This window comes from Dama dama, chromosome 23, assembly GCF_033118175.1.
Source record: "Dama dama isolate Ldn47 chromosome 23, ASM3311817v1, whole genome shotgun sequence".
Classification (NCBI taxonomy): Eukaryota; Metazoa; Chordata; class Mammalia; order Artiodactyla; family Cervidae; genus Dama; species Dama dama.
In genome coordinates, this window is record NC_083703.1 from 52676 (window position 1) to 77647 (window position 24972).

The following is a 24972-nucleotide window of genomic DNA, read 5'->3' on the forward strand; positions in this document are numbered from 1 at the left end:
TGATTCAGACATCCCTTCGTCTTGGGAGATGCAAGACGAGCCTGCATTCAATTCACTGCAGGGATATCCGGCCTTACTTCGAGTCAGAGCATCTCGGTGTCCATTCCACTTGAGGCCACAAACTCAGGGTCCCTCTCTCATAACTGTAGCTGAGAGAAGCCTCCTCTTGTGGTGCTTGTGAAAAGTTGGTATTCCTCTTGAGTCGAAGCCAGGGACTAAGCTCTCATCTCGTGTTGATTTGGGGTCCACGGAGCCCGTTCGTGTTGCTACAGTGACCTCAGGATCCCTCTAGACTTGAGAGAGTGATCTTGGGTTTCCTCTGGAGTGCCATCAAGGAAATCAAGGCTCCTTTCATGTTTGATGTGGAACACGTAATTGCTCTGCACACAGTGCAGGGGAATCGGGCCTCATCTCGCGGCGAGGGGGAAGTCTCATGGTTTTTCTCGAATTGCGGCTGGAACCTGGGGTATATTCTCGAGTTACGACGGGGAGGGCCCTTCCAGACACGTGTTTGTTCAGCGACGTCAGAACTCCTGCCTAGGTGCGAGGGACACCTCGGGATTCTCCTCGAGTCTTGGCATGGCAATTGGGACGCGGCTCCACGTGAGGCAGGAGACCCAGGATCCCTTTCCACGTGCCACAGGGATCCTGGGACTCCTATCCATTTTCAAGAGGAGTCAGGCATCGTCTCCTTTGGAAGCATTGATCTCTGCGGACCTCTCGAGTTTTCAAAGGATGTGAGTATTCCGGTCGCAATGTGGCGAGAACTAGGTCTTTCTCTGTGGTCTCCACAGGGGATTCAGACATCCCTTCGTCTTCGGAGATGCAAGACGAGCCTGCATTCAATTCACTGCAGGGATATCCGGCCTTACTTCGAGTCAGAGCATCTCGGTGTCCATTCCACTTGAGGCCACAAACTCAGGGTCCCTCTCACATACCTGTAGCTGAGAGAAGCCTCCTCTTGAGGTGCTTGTGGAAAGTTGGTATTCCTCTTGAGTCGAAGCCAGGGACTAACCTCTCATCTCGAGTTGATTTGGGCTCCACGGAGCCCTTTCGTGTTGATACAGTGACCTCAGGATCCCTCTAGACTTGAGACAGTGATCTTGGGTTTTCTCTGGAGTGCCATCAAGGAAATCAAGGCTCCTTTCACGTTTGATGTGGAACACGGAATTGCTCTGCACGCAGTGCAGGGGAATCGGGCCTCATCTCGCGGCGAGGGGGAAGTCTCATGGTTTTTCTCGAGTTGCGGCCGGAACCTGGGGTATATTATCGAGTTATGACGGGGAGGGCCCTTCCAGACACGTGTTTGTTCAGCGACGTCAGGACTCCTGCCTAGGTGCGAGGGACACCTCGAGATTCTCCTCGAGTCTTGGCATGGCAATTGGGACACGTCTCCACGTGAGGCAGGAGACCCAGGGTCCCTTTCCACGTGCCACAGGGATCCTGGGACTCCTATCCATTTTCAAGATGAGTCAGGCTTCGTCTCCTTTGGAAGCTTTGTTCTGCGCTGACCTCTCGAGTTTTCAAAGGATGTGAGGCCTCCGGTCGCGATGAGGCGGAGAACTAGGTCTTTCTCTGTGGTCTCCGCAGGGGATTCAGACATCCCTTCGTCTTGGGAGATGCAAGACGAGCCTGCATCCAATTCACTGCAGGGATATCCAGCCTTACTTCGAGTCAGAGCATCTCGGTGTCCATTCCACTTGAGGCCACAAACTCAGGGTCCCTCTCACCTACCTGTAGCTGAGAGAAGCCTCCTCTTGAGGTGCTTGTGGCAAGTTGGTATTCCTCTTGAGTCGAAGCCTGCGAAAAGCTCTCATCTCGAGTTGATTTGGGGACCACGGAGCCCTTTCGTGTTGCTCCAGTGACCTCAGGATCTCTCTAGATTTGAGACAATGATCTTGGGTTTTTTCTGCAGTGCCATCAAGGAAATCAAGGCTCCTTTCACGTTTGATGTGGAACACGGAATTGCTCTGCACGCAGTGCAGGGGAATCAGGCCTCATCTCGCGGCGAGGGGGAAGTCTCATGCTTTTTCTCGAGTTGCGGCCAGAACCTGGGGTATATTCTCGAGTTACGACGGGGAGGGCCCTTCCAGACACGTGTTTGTTCAGCGACGTCAGGACCCCTGCCTAGGTGCGAGGGACACCTCCGGATTCTCCTCGAGTCTTTGCATTGCAATTGGGACGCGTCTCCACGTGAGGCGGGAGACCCAGGGTCCCTTTGCACGTGCCAGAGATATCCTGGGACTCCTATCCATTTTCAAGAGGAGTCAGGCATCGTCTCCTTCGGAAGTATTGATCTCTGCAGACCTCTCGAGTTTTCAAAGGATGTGAGGCCTCCGGTCGCGATGTGGCGGAGAACTAGGTCTTTCTCTGTGGTCTCCAAAGTTGATTCAGACATCCCTTCGTCTTGGGAGATGGAAGAGGAGCCTGCATCCAATTCACTGCAGGGATATCTGTCCTTACTTCGAGTCAGAGCATCTCGGTGTCCATTCCACTTGAGGCCAGAAACTCATGGTCCCTCTCACATACATGTAGCTGAGAGAAGCCTCCTCTTGACGTGCTTGTTGTAAGTTGGTATTCCACTTGAGTTGAAGCCAGGGACTAAGCTCTAATCTTGAGTTGATTTGGGGTCCACGGAGCCCTTTCGTGTTGCTCCATTGACCACAGGATCCCTCTATACTTGAGACAGTGATCTTGGGTTTTCTCTGGAGTGCCATCAAGGAAATCAAGGCTCCTTTCACGTTTGATGTGGAACACGGAATTGCTCTGCACGCAGTGCAGGGGAATCGGGCCTCATGTTGTGGCGAGAAGAAGTCTCATGGTTTTTCTGGAGATGCGGCCGGAACCTGGGGTATATTCTCGAGTTACGACGGGGAGGGCCCTTCCAGACATGTGTTTGTTCAGCGACGTCAGGTCTCCTGCCTAGGTGCGAAGGACACCTCATGATTCTCCTCGAGTCTTGGCATGGCAATTGGGACGCGTTTCCACGTGAAGCGGGAGACCCAGGGTCCCCTTCAACGTGGACAGGGATCCTGGGACTCCTATCAATTTTCAAGAGGAGTCAGGCATCGTCTCCTTTGGAAGCATTGATCTCTGCAGACCTCTCGAATTTTCAAAGGATGTGAGGCCTCCGGTCGCGATGAGGCGGAGAACTAGGTCTTTCTCTCTGGTCTCCACAGGGGATTCATACATCCCTTCGTCTTGGGAGATTCAAGACGAGCCTGCATTCACTTCACTGCAGGGATATCCGGCCTTACTTCGAGTCAGAGCATCTCGGTGTCCATTCCACTTGAGGCCACAAACTCAGGGTCCCTCTCACATACGTGTAGCTGAGAGAAGCCTCCTCTTGAGGTGCTTGTGGCAAGTTGGTATTCCTCTTGAGTCGAAGCCAGGGACTAAGCTCTCATCTCGAGTTGATTTGGGGTCCACGGAGAAATTTCGTGTTGCTCCAGTGACCTCAGGATCCCTCTAGACTTGAGACAGTGATCTTGGGTTTTCTCTGGAGTGCCATCAAGGAAATCAAGGCTCCTTTCACGTTTGATGTGGAACACGGAATTGCTCTGCACGCAGTGCAGGGGAATCGGGCCTCATCTCGCGGCGAGGGGGAAGTCTCATGGTTTTTCTCGAGTTGCGGCCGGAACCTGGGGTATATTATCGAGTTACGACGGGGAGGGCCCTTCCAGACACGTGTTTGTTCAGCGACGTCAGGACTCCTGCCTAGGTGCGAAGGACACCTCATGATTCTCCTCGAGTCTTGGCATGGCAATTGGGACGCGTCTCCACGTGAAGCGGGAGACCCAGGGTCCCCTTCCACGTGGACAGGGATCCTGGGACTCCTATCCATTTTCAAGAGGAGTCAGGCATCGTCTCGTTTGGAAGCATTGATCTCTGCAGACCTCTCGAGTTTTCAAAGGATGTGAGGCCTCCGGTCGCGATGAGGCGGAGAACTAGGTCTTTCTCTCTGGTCTCCACAGGGGATTCATACATCCCTTCGTCTTGGGAGATTCAAGACGAGCCTGCATTCACTTCACTGCAGGGATATCCGGCCTTACTTCGAGTCAGAGCATCTCGGTGTCCATTCCACTTGAGGCCACAAACTCAGGGTCCCTCTCACATACCTGTAGCTGAGAGAAGCCTCCTCTTGAGGTGCTTGTGGAAACTTGGTATTCCTCTTGAGTCGAAGCCAGGGACTAAGCTCTCATCTCGAGTTGATTTTGGGTCCACGGAGCCCTTTCTTGTTGCTACAGTGACCTCAGGATCCCTCTAGACTTGAGACAGTGATCTTCGGTTTTCTCTGGAGTGCCATCAAGGAAATCAAGGCTCCTTTCACGTTTGATGTGGAACACAGAATTGCTCTCCACGAAGTGCAGGGGAATCGGGCCTCATCTCGCGGCGAGGGGGAAGTCTCATGGTTTTTCTCGAGTTGCGGCCGGATCCTGGGGTATATTCTCGAGTTACGACGGGGGGGGGGGGGCTTCCAGACACGTGTTTGTTCAGAGACGTCAGGACTCCTGCCTAGGTGCGAGGGACACCTCGAGATTCTCCTCGAATCTTGGCATGGCAATTGGGACGCGTCTCCACTTGAGGCGGGAGAGCCAGGGTCCCTTTCCACGTGCCACAGGGATCCTGGGACTCCTATTCATTTTCAAGAGGAGTCAGGAATCGTCTCCTTTGGAAGCATTGATCTCCGCGGACCTCTCGAGTTTTCAAAGGATGTGAGGCCTCCGGTCGCGATGAGGAGGAGAACTATTTCTTTTTCTGTGGTCTCCACAGGGGATTCAGACATCCCTTCGTCTTGGGAGATGCAAGACGAGCCTGCTTTCAATTCACTGCAGGGATATCCAGCCTTACTTCGAGTCAGAGCATCTCGGTGTCCATTCCACTTGAGGCCACAAACTCAGGGTCCCTCTCACATACCTGTAGCTGAGAGAAGCCTCCTCTTGAGGTGCTTGTGTTAAGTTGGTATTCCTCTTGAGTCGAATCCATGGACTAAGGTCTCATCTCGAGGTGATTTGGGGTCCACGGAGCCCTTTCGTGTTGCTACAGTGACCTCAGGATCCCTCTAGACTTGAGACAGTGATCTTGGGTTTTCTCTGGAGTGCCATCAAGGAAATCAAGTATCCTTTCACGTTTGATGTGGAACACGGAATTGTTCCGCACGCAGTGCAGGGGAATCGGGCCTCATCTCGCGGCGAGGGGGAAGTCTCATGGTTTTTCTCGAGTTGCAGCCAGAACCTGGGGTATATTCTCGAGTTACGACGGGGAGGGCACTTCCACACACGTGTTTGTTCAGCGAAGTCAGGACTCCTGCCTAGGTGCGAGGGACACCTCGGTATTCTCCTCGAATCTTGGCATGGCAATTGGGAAGCGTCTCCACGTGAGGCAGGAGACCCAGGGTCCCTTTCCACGTGCCACAGGGATCCTGGGACTCCTATCCATTTTCAAGAGGAGTCAGGCATTGTCTCCTTTGGAAGCATTGATATCCGCGGACCTCTCGAATTTTCAAAGGATGTGAGGCCTCCGGTCGCGAAGAGGCGGAGAACTAGTTCTTTCTCTGTGGTCTCCAGAAGGGATTCAGAGATCCCTTCGTCTTGGGAGATGAAAGGCAAGCCTGCTTTCAATTCACTGCAGGGATATGCGGCCTTACTTCGAGTCAGAGCATCTCGGTGTCCATTCCACTTGAGGCCACAAACTCCGGGTCCCTCTCACATACCTGTAGCTGAGAGAAGCCTCCTCTTGAGCTGCTTGTGGAAAGTTGGTATTCCTCTTGAGTCGAAGCCAGGGACTAAACTCTCATCTCGAGTTGATTTGGGCTCCACGGAGCCCTTTCGTGTTGATACAGTGACGTCAGGATCCCTCTAGACTTGAGACACTGATCTTGGGTTTTCTCTGGAGTGCCATCAAGGAAATCAAGGCTCCTTTCACGTTTGATGTGGAACACGGAATTGCTCTGCACGCAGTGCAGGGGAATCGGGCCTCATCTCACGGCGAGGGGGAAGTCTCATGGTTTTTCTCGAGTTGTGGCCGGAACCTGGGGTATATTCTCGAGTTAGGACGGGGGTTTCCCTTCCAGACACGTGTTTGTTCAGCGACGTCAGACCCATGCCTAGGTTCGATGGACACCTCGGTATTCTCCCCGCGGCTTGGCATGGCAATTGGGACGCGTCTCCAGGTGAGCCGGGAGACCCAGTGTCCTTTCCACGTTCCACAGGGTCCTGGGAATCCTATCCATTTTCAAGAGGAGTCAGGCATCGTTTCCTTTGGAAGCATTGATCTCCTCCGACCTCTCGAGTTTTCAAAGGATGTGAGGCCTCCAGTCGCGATGTGGCGAGAACTAGGTCTTTCTCTGTTGTCTCCACAGTTGATTCAGACATCCCTTCATCTTGGGAGATGGAAGAGGAGCCTGCATCCAATTCACTGCAGGGATATCTGTCCTTACTTCGAGTCAGAGCATCTCGGTGTCCATTCCACTTGAGGCCAGAAACTCATGGTCCCTCTCACATACCTGTAGCTGAGAGAAGCCTCCTCTGGACGTGCTTGTTGAAAGTTGGTATTCCACTTGAGTTGAAGCCAGGGACTAAGCTCTAATCTCGAGTTGATTTGGGGTCCACGGAGCGCTTTCGTGTTGCTCCATTGACCTCAGGATCCCTCTATACTTGAGACAGTGATCTTGGGTTTTCTCTGGAGTGCCATCAAGGAAATCAAGGCTCCTTTCACGTTTGATGTGGAACACGGAATTGCTCTGCACGCAGTGCAGGGGAATCGGGCCTCATGTTGTGACGAGAAGAAGTCTCATGGTTTTTCTCGAGATGCGGCCGGAACCTGCGGTATATTCTCGAGTTACGACGGCGAGGGCCCTTCCAGACACGTGTTTGTTGAGCGACGTCAGGACTCATGCCTAGGTGCGAGGGACACCTCGGGATTCTCCTCGAGTCTTGGCATGGCAATTGGGACGCGTCTCAAAGTGAGGCGGGAGACCCAGGGTCCCTTTCCACGTGCCACAGGCCTCCTGGGACTCCTATCCATTTTCAAGAGAAGTCAGGCATCGTCTCCTTTGGAAGCATTGATATCTGCGGACCTCTCGAGTTTTCAAAGGATGTGAGGCCTCCGGTCGCGATGAGGAGGAGAACTAGGTCTTTCTCTGTGGTCTCCACAGGTGATTCAGACATCCCTTCGTCTTGGGAGATGCAAGACGAGCCTGCATTCAATTCACTGCAGGGATATCCGGCCTTACTTCGAGTCAGAGCATCTCGGTGTCCATTCCACTTGAGGCCACAAACTCAGGGTCCCTCTCTCATAACTGTAGCTGAGAGAAGCCTCCTCTTGTGGTGCTTGTGAAAAGTTGGTATTCCTCTTGAGTCGAAGCCAGGGACTAAGCTCTCATCTCGTGTTGATTTGGGGTCCACGGAGCCCGTTCGTGTTGCTACAGTGACCTCAGGATCCCTCTAGACTTGAGAGAGTGATCTTGGGTTTCCTCTGGAGTGCCATCAAGGAAATCAAGGCTCCTTTCATGTTTGATGTGGAACACGTAATTGCTCTGCACACAGTGCAGGGGAATCGGGCCTCATCTCGCGGCGAGGGGGAAGTCTCATGGTTTTTCTCGAATTGCGGCTGGAACCTGGGGTATATTCTCGAGTTACGACGGGGAGGGCCCTTCCAGACACGTGTTTGTTCAGCGACGTCAGAACTCCTGCCTAGGTGCGAGGGACACCTCGGGATTCTCCTCGAGTCTTGGCATGGCAATTGGGACGCGGCTCCACGTGAGGCAGGAGACCCAGGATCCCTTTCCACGTGCCACAGGGATCCTGGGACTCCTATCCATTTTCAAGAGGAGTCAGGCATCGTCTCCTTTGGAAGCATTGATCTCTGCGGACCTCTCGAGTTTTCAAAGGATGTGAGTATTCCGGTCGCAATGTGGCGAGAACTAGGTCTTTCTCTGTGGTCTCCACAGGGGATTCAGACATCCCTTCGTCTTCGGAGATGCAAGACGAGCCTGCATTCAATTCACTGCAGGGATATCCGGCCTTACTTCGAGTCAGAGCATCTCGGTGTCCATTCCACTTGAGGCCACAAACTCAGGGTCCCTCTCACATACCTGTAGCTGAGAGAAGCCTCCTCTTGAGGTGCTTGTGGAAAGTTGGTATTCCTCTTGAGTCGAAGCCAGGGACTAACCTCTCATCTCGAGTTGATTTGGGCTCCACGGAGCCCTTTCGTGTTGATACAGTGACCTCAGGATCCCTCTAGACTTGAGACAGTGATCTTGGGTTTTCTCTGGAGTGCCATCAAGGAAATCAAGGCTCCTTTCACGTTTGATGTGGAACACGGAATTGCTCTGCACGCAGTGCAGGGGAATCGGGCCTCATCTCACGGCGAGGGGGAAGTCTCATGGTTTTTCTGGAGTTGTGGCCAGAACCTGGGGTATATTCTCGAGTTATGACGGGGGTTTCCCTTCCAGACACGTGTTTGTTCAGCGATGTCAGACCCATGCCTAGGTTCGATGGACACCTCGGTATTCTCCCCGCGGCTTGGCATGGCAATTGGGACGCGTCTCCAGGTTAGGCGGGAGACCCAGTGTCCCTTTCCACGAGCCACAGGGTCCTGGGAATCCTATCCATTTTCAAGAGGAGTCAGGCATCGTTTCCTTTGGAAGCATTGATCTCCTCGGACCTCTCGAGTTTTCAAAGAATGTGAGGACTCCAGTCGCGATGTGGCGAGAACTAGGTCTTTCTCTGTTGTCTCCACAGTTGATTCAGACATCCCTTCGTCTTGGGAGATGGAAGAGGAGCCTGCATCCAATTCACTGCAGGGATATCTGTCCTTACTTCGAGTCAGAGCATCTCGGTGTCCATTCCACTTGAGGCCAGAAACTCATGGTCCCTCTCACATACATGTAGCTGAGAGAAGCCTCCTCTTGACGTGCTTGTTGTAAGTTGGTATTCCACTTGAGTTGAAGCCAGGGACTAAGCTCTAATCTTGAGTTGATTTGGGGTCCACGGAGCCCTTTCGTGTTGCTCCAATGACCACAGGATCCCTCTATACTTGAGACAGTGATCTTGGGTTTTCTCTGGAGTGCCATCAAGGAAATCAAGGCTCCTTTCACGTTTGATGTGGAACACGGAATTGCTCTGCACGCAGTGCAGGGGAATCGGGCCTCATGTTGTGGCGAGAAGAAGTCTCATGGTTTTTCTCGAGATGCGGCCGGAACCTGGGGTATATTCTCGAGTTACGACGGGGAGGGCCCTTCCAGACATGTGTTTGTTCAGCGACGTCAGGACTCCTGCCTAGGTGCGAAGGACACCTCATGATTCTCCTCGAGTCTTGGCATGGCAATTGGGACGCGTTTCCACGTGAAGCGGGAGACCCAGGGTCCCCTTCCACGTGGACAGGGATCCTGGGACTCCTATCCATTTTCAAGAGGAGTCAGGCATCGTCTCCTTTGGAAGCATTGATCTCTGCAGACCTCTCGAGTTTTCAAAGGATGTGAGGCCTCCGGTCGCGATGAGGCGGAGAACTAGGTCTTTCTCTCTGGTCTCCACAGGGGATTCATACATCCCTTCGTCTTGGGAGATTCAAGACGAGCCTGCATTCACTTCACTGCAGGGATATCCGGCCTTACTTCGAGTCAGAGCATCTCGGTGTCCATTCCACTTGAGGCCACAAACTCAGGGTCCCTCTCACATACGTGTAGCTGAGAGAAGCCTCCTCTTGAGGTGCTTGTGGCAAGTTGGTATTCCTCTTGAGTCGAAGCCAGGGACTAAGCTCTCATCTCGAGTTAATTTGGGGTCCACGGAGAAATTTCGTGTTGCTCCAGTGACCTCAGGATCCCTCTAGACTTGAGACAGTGATCTTGGGTTTTCTCTGGAGTGCCATCAAGGAAATCAAGGCTCCTTTCACGTTTGATGTGGAACACGGAATTGCTCTGCACGCAGTGCAGGGGAATCGGGCCTCATCTCGCGGCGAGGGGGAAGTCTCATGGTTTTTCTCGAGTTGCGGCCGGAACCTGGGGTATATTATCGAGTTACGACGGGGAGGGCCCTTCCAGACACGTGTTTGTTCAGCGACGTCAGGACTCCTGCCTAGGTGCGAAGGACACCTCATGATTCTCCTCGAGTCTTGGCATGGCAATTGGGACGCGTCTCCACGTGGAGCGGGAGACCCAGGGTCCCCTTCCACGTGGACAGGGATCCTGGGACTCCTATCCATTTTCAAGAGGAGTCAGGCATCGTCTCGTTTGGAAGCATTGATCTCTGCAGACCTCTCGAGTTTTCAAAGGATGTGAGGCCTCCGGTCGCGATGAGGCGGAGAACTAGGTCTTTCTCTCTGGTCTCCACAGGGGATTCATACATCCCTTCGTCTTGGGAGATTCAAGACGAGCCTGCATTCACTTCACTGCAGGGATATCCGGCCTTACTTCGAGTCAGAGCATCTCGGTGTCCATTCCACTTGAGGCCACAAACTCAGGGTCCCTCTCACATACCTGTAGCTGAGAGAAGCCTCCTCTTGAGGTGCTTGTGGCAAGTTGGTATTCCACTTGAGTCGAAGCCAGGGACTAAGCTCTCATCTCGAGTTGATTTGGGGTCCACGGAGAAATTTCGTGTTGCTCCAGTGACCTCAGGATCCCTCTAGACTTGAGACAGTGATCTTGGGTTTTCTCTGGAGTGCCATCAAGGAAATCAAGGCTCCTTTCACGTTTGATGTGGAACACGGAATTGCTCTGCCCGCAGTGCAGGGGAATCGGGCCTCATCTCGCGGCGAGGGGGAAGTCTCATGGTTTTTCTCGAGTTGCGGCCGGAACCTGGGGTATATTATCGAGTTACGACGGGGAGGGCCCTTCCAGACACGTGTTTGTTCAGCGACGTCAGGACTCCTGCCTAGGTGCGAGGGACACCTCGGGATTCTTCTCGAGTATTGGCATGGCATTTGGGACGCGTCTCCACGTGAGGCGGGAGACCCAGGGTCCCTTTCCACGTGCCACAGGGATCCTGGGACTCCAATCCATTTTCAAGAAGAGTCAGGCATCGTCTCCTTTGGAAGCATTGATCTTCGCAGACCTCTCGAATTTTCAAAGGATATGAGGCCTCCGGTCGCGATGAGGCGGAGAACTGGGTCTTTCTCTGTGGTCTCCACAGGGGATTCAGACATCCCTTCGTCTTGGGAGATGCAAGACGAGCCTGCATTCAATTCACTGCAGGGATATCCGGCCTTACTTCGAGTCAGAGCATCTCGGTGTCCATTCCACTTGAGGCCACAACCTCAGGGTCCCTCTCACATACCTGTAGCTGAGAGAAGCCTTCTCTTGAGGTGCTTGTGGAAGTTTGGTATTCCTCTTGATTCGAAGCCAGGGACTAAGCTCTCATCTCCAGTTGATTTGGGGTCCACGGAGCCCTTTCGTGTTGCTCCAGTGACCTCAGGATCCCTCTAGCCTTGAGACAGTGATCTTGGGTTTTCTCTGGAGTGCCATCAAGGAAATCAAGGCTCCTTTCACGTTTGATGTGGAACACGGAATTGCTCTGCACGCAGTGCAGGGGAATTGGGGCTCTTCTCGTGGCGAGGGGGAAGTCTCATGGTTTTTCTCAAGTTGCGTCCGGAACCTGGGGTATATTCTCGAGTTACGACGGGGAGGGCCCTTCCAGACACGTGTTTGTTCAGCGACGTCAGGACTCCTGCCTAGGTGCGAGGACACCTCGGGGTTCTCCTCGAGTCTTGGCATGGCACTTGGACGCGTCTCAACGTGAGGCGGGAGACCCAGTGTCCCTTTCCACGTGCCACACGGATCCTGGGACTCCTATCCATTTTCAAGAGGAGTCAGGCATCGTCTCCTTTGGAAGCATTGATCTTCGTGGACCTCTCGAGTTTTCAAAGAATGTGAGGCCTCCGGTCGCGATGACGCAGAGAACTAGGTCTTTCTCTGTGGTCTCCACAGGGGATTCAGACATCCCTTCGTCTTGGGAGATGCAAGACGAGCCTGCATTCAATTCACTGCAGGGATATCCGGCCTTACTTCGAGTCAGAGCATCTCGGTGTCCATTCCACTTGAGGCCACAAACTCAGGGGCCCTCTCACATACCTGTAGCTGAGAGAAGCCTTCTCTTGGGGTGCTTGTGGAAGGTTGGTATTCCTCTTGAGTCGAAGCCTGGGATTAAGCTCTCATCTCGAGTTGATTTGAAGTTCACGGAGCACTTTCGTGCTGCTACAGTGACTTCAGCATCCCTCTAGACTTGAGACAGTTATCTTGGGTTTTCTCTGGAGTGCCATCAAGGAAATCAAGGCGCCTTTCACGTTTGATGTGGAACACGGAATTGCTCTGCACGCAGTGCAGGGTAATTGGGGCTCTTCTCGCGGCGAGGGGGAAGCCTCATGGTTTTTCTCTAGTAGCGGCCGGAACCTGGGGTATATTCTCGAGTTACGACGGGGAGGGCCCTTCCAGACACGTGTTTGTTCAGCGACGTCAGGACTCCTGCCTAGCTGCCAGGGACAACTCGGGATTCTCCTCGAGTCTTGGCATGGCAATTGGGACGCGTCTCCACGTGAAGCGGAGACCCAGGGTCCCCTTCCACGTGGACAGGGATCCTGGGACTCCTGTCCATTTTCAAGAGGAGTCAGGCATCGTCTCCTTTGGAAGCATTGATCTCCGTGGAACTCTAGAATTTTCAAAGTATGTGAGGCCTCCGGTTGCGCTGAGGCGGAGATCTAGTTCTTTCTCTGTGGTCTCCACAGGGGATTCAGACATCCCTTCGTCTTGGGAGATGCAAGACGAGCCTGCTTTCCATTCAATGCAGGGATATCCGGCCGTAATTCGAGTGAGAGCATCTCGGTGTCCATTCCACTTGAGGCCACAAACTCATGGTCCCTCTCACATACCTGTAGCTGAGAGAAGCCTCCTCTTGAGGTGCTTGTGGAAAGTTGGTATTCCTCTTGAGTTGAAGCCAGGGACTAAGCTCTCATCTTGAGTTGATTTGGGGTCCACGGAGACCTTTCGTGTTGTTCCAGTGACCTCAGGATCCCTTTAGACTTGAGACAGTGATCTTGGGTTTTCTCTGGAGGCCATCCAGGAAATCAAGGCTCCATTCACGTTTGATGTGGAACACGGAATTGCTCTGCACGCAGTGCAGGGGAATCGGGCCTCATGTCGCGGCGAGGGGGAAGTCTCATGGTTTTTCTCGAGATGCGGTCGGAACCTGGGGTATATTCTTGAGTTACGAAAGGGAGGGCCCTTCCAGACATGTGTTTGTTCAGCGACGTCAGGACTCCTGCCTAGGTGCGAGGGACACCTCGGGATTCTCCTCGAGTCTTGGCATGGCAATGGGGACGTGACTCCACGTGAGGCGGGAGACCCAGTGTCCCTTTCCACGTGCCACACGGATCCTGGGACTCCTATCTATTTTCAAGAAGAGTCAGGCATCGTCTCCTTTGGAAGCATTGATCTCCGCGAACCTCTCGAGTTTTCAAAGGATGTGAGGCCTCCGGTCACGATGAGGCGGAGGACTAGGTCTTTCTCTGTCGTCTCCACAGGGGATTCCGACATCCCGTCGTCTTGGGAGATGCAAGACGAGCCTGCATTCAATTCACTGCAGGGATATCCAGCCTTACTTCGAGTCAGAGCATCTCGGTGTCCATTCCACTTGAGGCCACAAACTCAGGGTCCTTCTCACATACCTGTGGCTGAGAGAAGCCTCCTCTTAATGTGCTTGTGGAAAGTTGGTAGTCCTCTTGAGTCGAAGCCAGGGACTAAGCTCTCATCTCGAGTTGATTTGGGGTCCACGGAGCCCTTTCGTGTTGCTCCAGTGACCTCAGGAGCCGTCTAGACTTGAGACAGTGATCTTGGGTTTTCTCTGGAGTGCCATCAAGGAAATCAAGGCTCCTTTCACGTTTGATGTGAAACACGGAATTGCTCTGCACGCAGTGCAGGGGAATCTGGCCTCATCTCGAAGCGAGGGGGAAGTCTCATGTTTTCTCTCGAGTTGCGGCCTGAACCTGGGGTATATTCTCGAGTTACAACGGGGAGGGCCCTTCCAGACACGTGTTTGTTCAGCGACGACAGGACTCCTGCCTAGGTGCGAGGGACACCTCGGGAATCTCCTCGAGTCTTGGCATGGCAATTGGTACGCGTCTCCACGTGAGGCGGGAGACCCAGGGTTCCTTTCCACGTGCCACAGGGATCCTGGGACTAGTATCCATTTTCAAGAGGAGTCAGGCTTCGTCTCCTTTGGAAGCATTGATCTCCGCGGACCTCTCGAATTTTCAAAGGATGTGAGGCCTCCGGTCGCTATGAGGCGGAGAACTAGGTCTTTCTCTGTGGTCTCCACAGGGGATTCAGACATCCCTTCGTCTTGGGAGATGCAAGAGGTGCCTGCATTCAATTCACTGCAGGGATATTCGGCCTTACTTCGAGTCAGAGCATCTCGGTGTCCATTCCACTTGAGGCCACAAACTCAGGGTCCCTCTCACATACCTGTAGCTTAGAGAAGCCTCCTCTTGAGGTGCTTGTGGAAAGTTGGTATTCCTCTTGAGTCGAAGCCAGGGACTAAGCTCTCATCTCGAGTTGATTTGGGGTCCATGGAGCCCTTTCGTGTTGCTACAGAGACCTCAGGATCCATCTAGACTTGAGACAGTGATCTTGGGTTTTCTCTGGAGTGCCATCAAGGAAATCAAGGCTCCTTTCACGTTTGATGTGGAACACGGAATTGCTCTGCACGCAGTGCAGGGGAATCAGGCCTCATCTCGCGGCGAGGGGGAAGTCTCATAGTTTTTCTCGAGTTGCGGCCGGAACCTGGGGTATATTCTCGAGTTACGACGGGGAGGGCCCTTCCAGACACGTGTTTGTTCAGCGATGTCAGGACTCCTGCCTAGGTGCGAGGGACACCTCAGGATTCTCCTCGAGTCTTGGCATGGCAATTGGGACGCGTCTCCACGTGAGGCGGGAGACCCAGGGTCCCTTTCCACGTGCAACAGGGATCCTGGGACGCCTATCCATTTTCAAGAGGAGTCAGGCATCGTCTCCTTTGGAAGCATTGATCTCCGCGGACCTCTCGAGTTTTCAAAGGATGTGAGGCCTCTGGTGGCGTTGAGGAGGAGGACTAGGTCTTTCTCTGTGGTCTCTACAGGGGATTCAGACATCCCTTCGTCTCAGGAGATGCAAGACTAGCCTGCATTACATTCACTGCAGGGATATCTGGCCTTACTTCGAGTCAGAACATCTCGGTGTCCATTCCACTTGAGGCCACAAAATCAGGGTCCCTCTCACATACCTGTAGCTGAGAGAAGCCTCCTCTTGAGGTGCTTGTGGAAAGGTGCTATTCCTCTTGAGTCGAAGCCAGGGAAAAGCTCTCATCTCGAGTTGATTTGGGGTCCACGGAGCCCTTTCGTGTTGCTCCAGTGACCTCAGGATCTCTCTAGATTTGAGACAATGATCTTGGGTTTTCTCTGGAGTGCCATCAAGGAAATCAAGGATCCTTTCATGTTTGATGTGGAACACGGAATTGCTCTGCACGCAGTGCAGGGGAATCGGGCCTCATCTGGCGGCGACGGGGAAGTCTCATGGTTTTTCTCAAGTTGCGGCCGGAACCTGGGGTATATTCTCGAGTTACGACGGGGAGGGCCCTTCCAGACACGTGTTTGTTCAGCGACGTCAGGACTCCTGCCTAGGTGCGAGGGACACCTCGAGATTCTCCTCGAGTCTTGGCATGGCAATTGGGATGCGGCTCCACGTGAGGCGCGAGACCCAGTGTCCCTTTCCACGTGCCACAGGGATCCTGGGACTCCTATCCATTTTCAAGAGGAGTCAGGCATCGTCTCCTTTGGAAGCATTGATCTCCGCGGACCTGTTGAGTTTTCAAAGGATGTGAGGCCTCCGTTCGCGTTGAGGCGGAGGACTAGGTCTTTCTCTGTGGTCTCCGCAGGGGATTCAGAAATCCCTTCGTCTTGGGGGATGCAAGACTAGCCTGCATTCAATTCACTGCAGGGATATCCGGCCTTACTTCAAGTCAGAGCATCTCGGTGTCCATTCCACTTGAGGCCACAAACTCAGGGTCCCTCTCACATACCTGTAGCTGAGAAAAGCCGCCTCTTGATGTGCTTGTGGAAATTTGGTATTCCTCTTGAGTCGAAGCCAGGGACTAAGCTCTCATCTCGAGTTGATTTGGGGTCCACGGAGCCCTTTCGTGTTGCTCCAGTGACCTCAGGATCCCTCTAGACTTGAGACAGTGATCTTGGGTTTTCTCTGGAGTGCCATCAAGGAAATCAAGGCTCCTTTCACGTTTGATGTGGAACACGCAATTGCTCTGCACGCAGTGCAGGGGAATCAGGCCTCATCTCGCGGCGAGGGGGAAGTCTCATGGATTTTCTCGAGTTGCGGGCGGAACCTGGGGTATATTCTCGAGTTACGACGGGGAGGGCCCTTCCAGACACGTGTTTGTTCAGCGACGTCAGGACTCCTGCCTAGGTGCGAGGGACACCTCGGGATTCTCCTCGAGTCTTGGCATGGCAATTGGGACGGGTCTCCACATGAGACGGGAGACCCAGGGTCCCTTTTCACGGGTCACAGGGATCCTGGGACTCCTATCCATTTTCAAGAGGAGTCAGGCATCGTCTCCTTTGGAAGCATTGATCTCCCCAGACCTCTCGAGTTTTCAAAGGATGTGAGGCCTCCAGTCGTGAAGAGGTGGAGAACTAGGTCTTCTCTGTGGTCTCCACAGGGGATTCAGACATCCCTTCGTCTTGGTAGATGCAAGACGAGCCTGCATTCAATTCACTGCAGGAATATCCGGCCTTACTTCGAGTCAGAGCATCACAGTGTCCTTTGCACTTGAGGCCACAAACTCAGGGTCCCTCTCACATACCTGTAGCTGAGAGAAGCCTCCTCTTGAGGTGCTTGTGGAAAGTTGGTATTCCTCTTGAGTCCAAGCCAGGGACTAAGCTCTCATCTCGAGTTAATTTGGGGTCCAGGGAGCCCTTTCGTGTTGCTCCAGTGACCTCAGGATCCCTCTAGACTTGAGACAGTGATCTTGGGTTTTCTCTGGAGTGCCATCGAGGAAATCAAGGCTCCTTTCACGTTTGATGTGGAACACGGAATTGCTCTGCACGCAGTGCAGGGGAATCGGGCCTCATCTCACGGCGAGGGGGAAGTCTCATGGTTTTTCTCGAGTTGCGGCCGGAACCTGGGGTATATTCTCGAGTTACGATGGGGAGGGCCCTTCCAGACACGTATTTATTCAGCGATGTCAGGACTCCTGCCTAGGTGCGAGGGACACCTCGGGATTCTCCTCGAGTCTTGGCATTGCAATTGGGACGCCTCTCCATGTGAGTCGGGAGACCCAGTGTCCCTTTCCACGTGCCACACAGATCCTGGGACTCCTATCCATTTTCAAGAGGAGTCAGGCATCGTCTCCTTTGGAAGCATTGATTTCCGCGGACGTCTTGAGTTTTCAAAGGATGTGAGGCCTCCGTTCGCGATGAGGCGGAGAACTAGGTCTTTCTCTGTGGTCTCCACAGGGGATTCAGACATCCCTTCGACTTGGGAGATTCAAGACGAGCCGGCATTCAATTCACTGAAGGGATATCCGGCCTTACTTCGAGTCAGAGCATCTCGGTGTCCATTCCACTTGAGGCCACACATTCAGGGTCCCTCTCACATACCTGTAGCTGAGAGAAGCCTCGTCTTGAGGTGCTTGTGGAAAGTTGGTATTCCTCTTGAGTCGAAGCCAGGGACTACGCTCTCATCTCGAGTTGATTTGGGGTCCACGGAGACCTTTGGTGTTGCTCCAGTGACCTCAGGATCCCTCTAGACTTGAGACAGTGATCTTGGGTTTTCTCTGGAGTGCCACCAAGGAAATCAAGGCTCCTTTCACGTTTGATGTGGAACACGGAATTGCTCTACATGCAGTGAAGGGGAATCGGGCCTCATCTCGCGGCGAGGGGGAAATCTCATGGTTTTTCTCGAGTTGCGGCCGGAACCTGGGGTATATTCTCGAGTTACGACGGGGAGGGCCCTTCCAGACACGTGTTTGTTCAGCGACGTCAGGACCCCTGCCTAGGTGCGAGGGACACCTCGGGATTCTCCTCGAGTCTTTGCATTGCAATTGGGACGCGTCTCCACGTGAGGCGGGAGACCCAGAGTCCCTTTGCACGTGCCAGAGTTATGCTGGGACTCCTATCCATTTTCAAGAGGAGTCAGGCATCGTCTCCTTCGGAAGTATTGATCTCAGCGGACCTCTAGAGTTTTCAAAGGATATGAGGCCTCCGGTCACGATGAGGCGGAGAACTAGGTCTTTCTCTGTGGTCTCCACAGGGGATTCAGACATCCCGTCGTCTTGGGAGATGCAAGGCGAGCATGCATTCAATTCACTGCAGGGATATCCGGCCTTACTTCGAGTCAGAGCATCTCCGTGTCCATTCCACTTGAGGCCACAAATTCAGGGTCCCTCTCACATACTTGTAGCTGAGAGAAGCCTCCTCTTGAGGTGCTTGTGGAAAGTTGGTATGACTCTTGAGTCGAAGCCAGGGACTAAGCTCTCATCTCGAGTTGATTTGGGGTCCACGGAGCCCTTTCGTGTTGCTCCAGTGACCTCAGGATCCCTCTAGACTTGAGACAGTGATCTTGAGTTTCCTCTGGAGTGCCATCAAGGAAATCAAGGCTCCTTTCACGTTTGATGTGGAACACGGAATTGCTCTGCACGCAGTGCACGGAATCGGGCCTCATCTCGCGGCGAGGGGGAAATCTCATGGTTTTTCTCGAGTGGAGGCCGGAACCTGGGGTATATTCTCGAGTTACGACGGGGAGGGCCCTTCCAGACACGTGTTTGTTCAGCGACGTCAGGACTCCTGCCTAGGTGCGAGGGACACCTCGGGATTCTCCTCGAGTCTTGGCATGGCAATTGGGAAGCGTCTCCACGTGAGGCGGGAGACCCAGGGTCCCTTTTCACGTGCCACAGGGATCCTGGGACTCCTATCCATTTTCAAGAAGAGTCAGGCATCGTCTCCTTTGGAAGCATTGATCTCCGCGGACCTCTCGAGTTTTTAAAGGATGTGAGGCCTCCGGTCACGATGAGGCGGAGAACTAGGTCTTTCTCTGTGGTCTCCACAGTGGATTCAGACATCCCTTCCTCTTGGGAGATGCAAAACGAGCCTGCATTCAATTCACTGCAGGGATATCCGGCCTTACTTCGAGTCAGAGCATCACGCTATCCATTCGACTTGAGGCCACCAGCTCAGGGTCCCTCTCACATACCTGAAGGTGACAGAAGCCTCCTCTTGAGGTGCTTGTGGAAAGTTGGTATTCCTCCTGAGTCGAAGGCAGGGACGAAGCTCTCATCTCGAGTTGTTTGCGGCCCACGAAGCCCTTTCGTGTTGCTACAGTGACCTCAGGATCCCTCTAGAATTGAGACAGTGATCTTGGGTTTTCTCTGGAGTACCATCAAGGTAATCAAGGCTCCTTTCACGTTTGATGTGGAACACGGAATTGCTTTGCTCGCAGTGCAGGGGAATCGGGCCTCATCTCGCGGCGAGGGGGAAGTCTCATGGTTTTTCTCGAGTTGCGGCCGGAACCTGGGGTATATTCTCGAGTTACGACGGGGAGGGCCCTTCCAGACACGTGTTTGTTCAGCGACGTCAGGACTCCTGCCTAGGTGCGAGGGACACCTCGGGATTCTCCTCGAATCTTGGAATGGCAATTGGGACCCGTCTCCACGTTAGGCGGGAGACCCAGGGTCCCTTTCCACGTGCCACAGGGATCCTGGGACTCCTATCCATTTTCAAGAGGAGTCAGGCATCGTCTCCTTTGGAAGCATTGATCTCCGCGGACCTCTCGAGTTTTCAAAGGATTAGAGGCCTCCAGTCGCGATGAGGCGGAGAACTAGGTTTTCTCTGTGGTCTCCACAGTGGATTCAGACATCCCTTCGTCTTGGGAGATGCAAGACGAGCCTGCATTCAATTCACAGCAGGGATATCCGGCCTTACTTCGAGTCAGAGCATCACAGTGTCCATTGCACTTGAGGCCACAAACTCAGGGTTTCTCTCACATACCTGTATCTCAGAGAAGCCTCCTCTTGAGGTGCTTGTGGAAAGTTGGTATTCCTCTAGAGTAGAAGCCAGGGACGAAGCTCTCATCTCGAGTTGATTTGGGGTCCATGGAGCCCTTTCGTGTTGCTCCAGTGACCTCAGGATCCCTCTAGACTTCAGACAGCGATCTTGGGTGTTCTCTGGAGTGCCATCAAGGAAATCAAGGCTCCTTTCACGTTTGACGTGGAACACGGAATTGCTCTGCATGCAGTGCAGGGGAATCGGGCCTCATCTCACGGCGAGGGGGAAGTCTCATGGTTTTTCTCGAGTTGCGGCCGGAACCTGGGGTATGTTCTCGAGTTACGACGGGGAGGGCCCTTCCAGACACGTGTTTGTTCAGCGAAGTCAGGACTCCTGCCTAGGTGTGAGGCACAACTCGGGATTCTCCTCGAATCTTGGCATATCAATTGGGACGCGTCTCCACGTGAGGCGGGAGACCCAGGGTCCCTTTCCACGTGCCACAGGGATCCTGGGACTCCTATCCATTTTCAAGAGGAGTCAGTCATCTTCTCCTTTGGAAGCATTGATCTCCGCGGACCTCTCGAGTTTTCAAAGGATGTGATGCCTCCGGTCGTGATGAGGCGGACTACTAGGTCTTTCTCTGTGGTCTCCACAGGGGATTCAGACATCTCTTCGTCTTGGGAGATGCAAGACGAGCCTGCATTCAATTCACTGCAGGGATATCTGGCCTTACTTCGAGTCAGAGCATCTCGGTGTCCATTCCACTTGAGGCCACAAACTCAGGGTCCCTCTCACATACCTGTAGCTGAGAGAAGCCTCGTCTTGAGGTGCTTGTGGAAAGGTGCTATTCCTCTTGAGTCGAAGCCAGGGATGAAGCTCTCATCTCTAGTTGATTTGGGGTCCACGGAGCCCTTTCGTGTTGCTCCAGTGACCTCAGGATCCCTCTAGACTTGAGACAGTGATCTTGGGTTTTCTCTGGAGTGCCATCAAGGAAATCAAGGCTCCTTTCACGTTTGATGTGGAACACGGAATTGCTCTGCACGCAGTGCAGGGGAATCTGGCCTCATCTCACGGCGAGGGGGAAGTCTCATGGTTTTTCTCGAGAAGCGGCTGGAACCTGGGGAATATTCTCGAGTTACGACGGGGAGGGCCCTTCCAGACACGTGTTTGTTCAGCGACGTCAGGACTCCTGCCTAGGTGCGAGGGACACCTCGCGATTCTCCTCGAGTCTTGGCATGGCAATTGGGACGCGTCTCCACGTGAGGCGGGAGACCCAGGGTCCCTTTCCACGTGCCACAAGGATCCTGGGACTCCTATCCATTTTCAAGAGGAGTCAGGCATTCTCCTTTGGAAGCATTGATCTCCTCGGACCTCTCGAGTTTTCAAAGGATGTGAGGCGTCCTGGTCGCGATGAGGCGGAGAACGAGGTCTTTCTCTGTGGTCTCCAGGGGGATTCAGACATCCCTTCGTCTTGGGAGATGCAAGACGAGCCTGCATTCAATTCCCTGCAGGGATATCTGGCCTTACTTCGAGTCAGAGCATCTCCGTGTCCATTCCACTTGAGGCCACAAACTCAGGGTCCCTCTCACATACATGTAGCTGAGAGAAGCCTCCTCTTGAGGTGCTTTTGGAAAGTTGGTATTCCTCTTGAGTCGAAGCCAGGGACTACGCTCTCATCTCGAGTTGATTTGGGGTCCACGGAGCCCTTTCCTGTTGCTACAGTGACCTCAGGATCCCTCTAGAATTCAGACAGCGATCTTTGGTTTTCTCTGGAGTGCCATCAAGGAAGTCAAGGCTCCTTTCACGTTTGACGTGGAACACGGAATTGCTCTGCATGCAGTGCAGGGGAATCGGGCCTCATCTCGCGGCGAGGGGGAAGTCTCATGGTTTTTCTCGAGTTGCGGCCGGAACCTGGGGTATGTTCTCGAGTTACGACGGGGAGGGCCCTTCCAGACACGTGTTTGTTCAGCGAAGTCAGGACTCCTGCCTAGGTGTGAGGCACAACTCGGGATTCTCCTCGAATCTTGGCATGGCAATTGGGACGCGTCTCCACGTGAGGCGGGAGACCCAGGGTCCCTTTCCACGTGCCACAGGGATCCTGGGACTCCTATCCATTTTCAAGAGGAGTCAGGCATCGTCTCCTTTGGAAGCATTGATCTCCGCGGACCTCTCGAGTTTTCAAAGGATGTGATGACTCCGGTCGTGATGAGGCGGAGAACTAGGTCTTTCTCTGTGGTCTCCACAGGGGATTCAGACATCCCTTCGTCTTGGGAGATGAAAGACGAGCCTGCATTCACTTCACTGCAGGGATATCCGTCCTTACTTCGAGTCAGAGCATCTCGGTGTCCATTCCACTTGAGGCCACAAACTCAGGGTCTCTCTCACATACCTGTAGCTGAGAGAAGCCTCCTCTTGAGGTGCTTGTGGAAAGGTGCTATTCCTCTTGAGTCGAAGCCAGGGACGAAGCTCTCATCTCTAGTTGATTTGGGGTCCACGGAGCCCTTTCGTGTTGCTACACTGACCTCAGGATCCCTCTAGACTTGAGACAGTGATCTTGGGTTTTCTCTGGAGTGCCATCAAGGAAATCAAGGCTCCTTTCACGTTTGATGTGGAACACGGCATTGCTCTGCACGCAGTGCAGGGGAATCGGGCCTCATTTCGCGGCGAGGGGGAAGGCTCAAGGTTTTTCTCGAGTTGCGCTGGAACCTGGGGTATGTTCTCGAGTTACGACGGGGAGGACCCTTCCAGACACGTGTTTGTTCAGCGACGTGAGGACTCCTGCCTATGTGCGAGGGACAACTCGGGATTCTCCTCGAGTCTTGGCATGGCAAATGGGACGCGTCTCCACGTGAGGCGGGAGACCCAGGGTCCCTTTCCACGTGCCACAGGGATCCTGGGACTCCTATCCATTTTCAAGAGGAGTCAGGCATCGTCTCCTTTGGAATCCTTGATCTCCGAGGACCTCTCTAGTTTTCAAATGATTAGAGGCCTCCGGTCGCGATGAGGCGGAGAACTAGGTTTTCTCTGTGGTCTCCACAGTGGATTCAGACATCCCTTCGTCTTGGGAGATGCAAGACGAGCCTGCATTCAATTCACAGCAGGGATATCCGGCCTTACTTCGAGTCAGAGCATCACAGTGTCCATTGCACTTGAGGCCACAAACTCAGGGTTTCTCTCACATACCTGTATCTCAGAGAAGCCTCCTCTTGAGGTGCTTGTGGAAAGTTGGTATTCCTCTAGAGTAGAAGCCAGGGACGAAGCTCTCATCTCGAGTTGATTTGGGGTCCACGGAGCCCTTTCGTGTTGCTCCAGTGACCTCAGGATCCCTCTAGACTTGAGACAGTGATCTTGGGTTTTCTCTGGAGTGCCATCAAGGAAATCAAGGCTCCTTTCACGTTTGATGTGGAACACGGAATTGCTCTGCACGCAGTGCAGGGGAATCGGGCCTCATTTCGCGGCGAGGGGGAAGGCTCAAGGTTTTTCTCGAGTTGCGCTGGAACCTGGGGTATGTTCTCGAGTTACGACGGGGAGGACCCTTCCAGACACGTGTTTGTTCAGCGACGTGAGGACTCCTGCCTATGTGCGAGGGACAACTCGGGATTCTCCTCGAGTCTTGGCATGGCAAATGGGACGCGTCTCCACGTGAGGCGGGAGACCCAGGGTCCCTTTCCACGTGCCACAGGGATCCTGGGACTCCTATCCATTTTCAAGAGGAGTCAGGCATCGTCTCCTTTGGAATCCTTGATCTCCGCGGACCTCTCTAGTTTTCAAATGATTAGAGGCCTCCGGTCGCGATGAGGCGGAGAACTAGGTTTTCTCTGTGGTCTCCACAGTGGATTCAGACATCCCTTCGTCTTGGGAGATGCAAGACGAGCCTGCATTCAATTCACAGCAGGGATATCCGGCCTTACTTCGAGTCAGAGCATCACAGTGTCCATTGCACTTGAGGCCACAAACTCAGGGTTTCTCTCACATACCTGTATCTCAGAGAAGCCTCCTCTTGAGGTGCTTGTGGAAAGTTGGTATTCCTCTAGAGTAGAAGCCAGGGACGAAGCTCTCATCTCGAGTTGATTTAGGGTCCATGGAGCCCTTTCCTGTTGCTCCAGTGACCTCAGGATCCCTCTAGCCTTGAGACAGTGATCTTGGATTTTCTCTGGAGTGCCATCAAGGAAATCAAGGCTCCTTTCACGTTTGATGTGGAACACGGAATTGCTCTGCACGCAGTGCAGGGGAATCGGGCCTCATCTCGCGGCGAGGGGGAAGTCTCATGGTTTTTCTCGAGTTGCGGCTGGAACCTGGGGTATTTTCTCGAGTTTCGACCTGGAGGGCCCTTCCAGACACGTGTTTGTTCAGCGAAGTCAGGACTGCTGCCTAGGTGCGAGGGACACCTCGGGATTCTGCTCGAGTCTTGGCATGGCAATTGGGAGGCGTCTCCACGTGAGGCGGGAGACCCAAGGTCCCTTTCCACGTGACACAGGGATCCTGGGACTCGTATCAATTTTCAAGAGGAGTCAGGCATCGTCTCCTTTGGAAGCATTGATCTCCGTGGACCTCTCGAGTTTTCAAAGGATGTGACGCCTCCGGTCGTGATGAGGCGGAGAACTAGGTCTTTCTCTGTGGTCTCCACAGGGGATTCAGACATCCCTTCGTCTTGGGAGATGCAAGACGAGCCTGCATTCAATTCACTGCAGGGATATCCGGCCTTACTTCTAGCCAGAGCATCTCGGTGTCCATTCCACTTGAGGCCACAAACTCAGGGTCCCTCTCACATACCTGTAGCTGAGAGAAGCCTCCTCTTGAGGTGCTTGTGGCAAGTTGATATGACTCTTGAGTCGAAGCCAGGGACTAAGCTCTCATCTCGAGGTGATTTGGGGTCCACGGAGCCCTTTTGTGTTGCTATAGTGACCTCAGGATCCCTCTAGATTTGAGACAGTGATCTTGGGTTTTCTCTGGAGT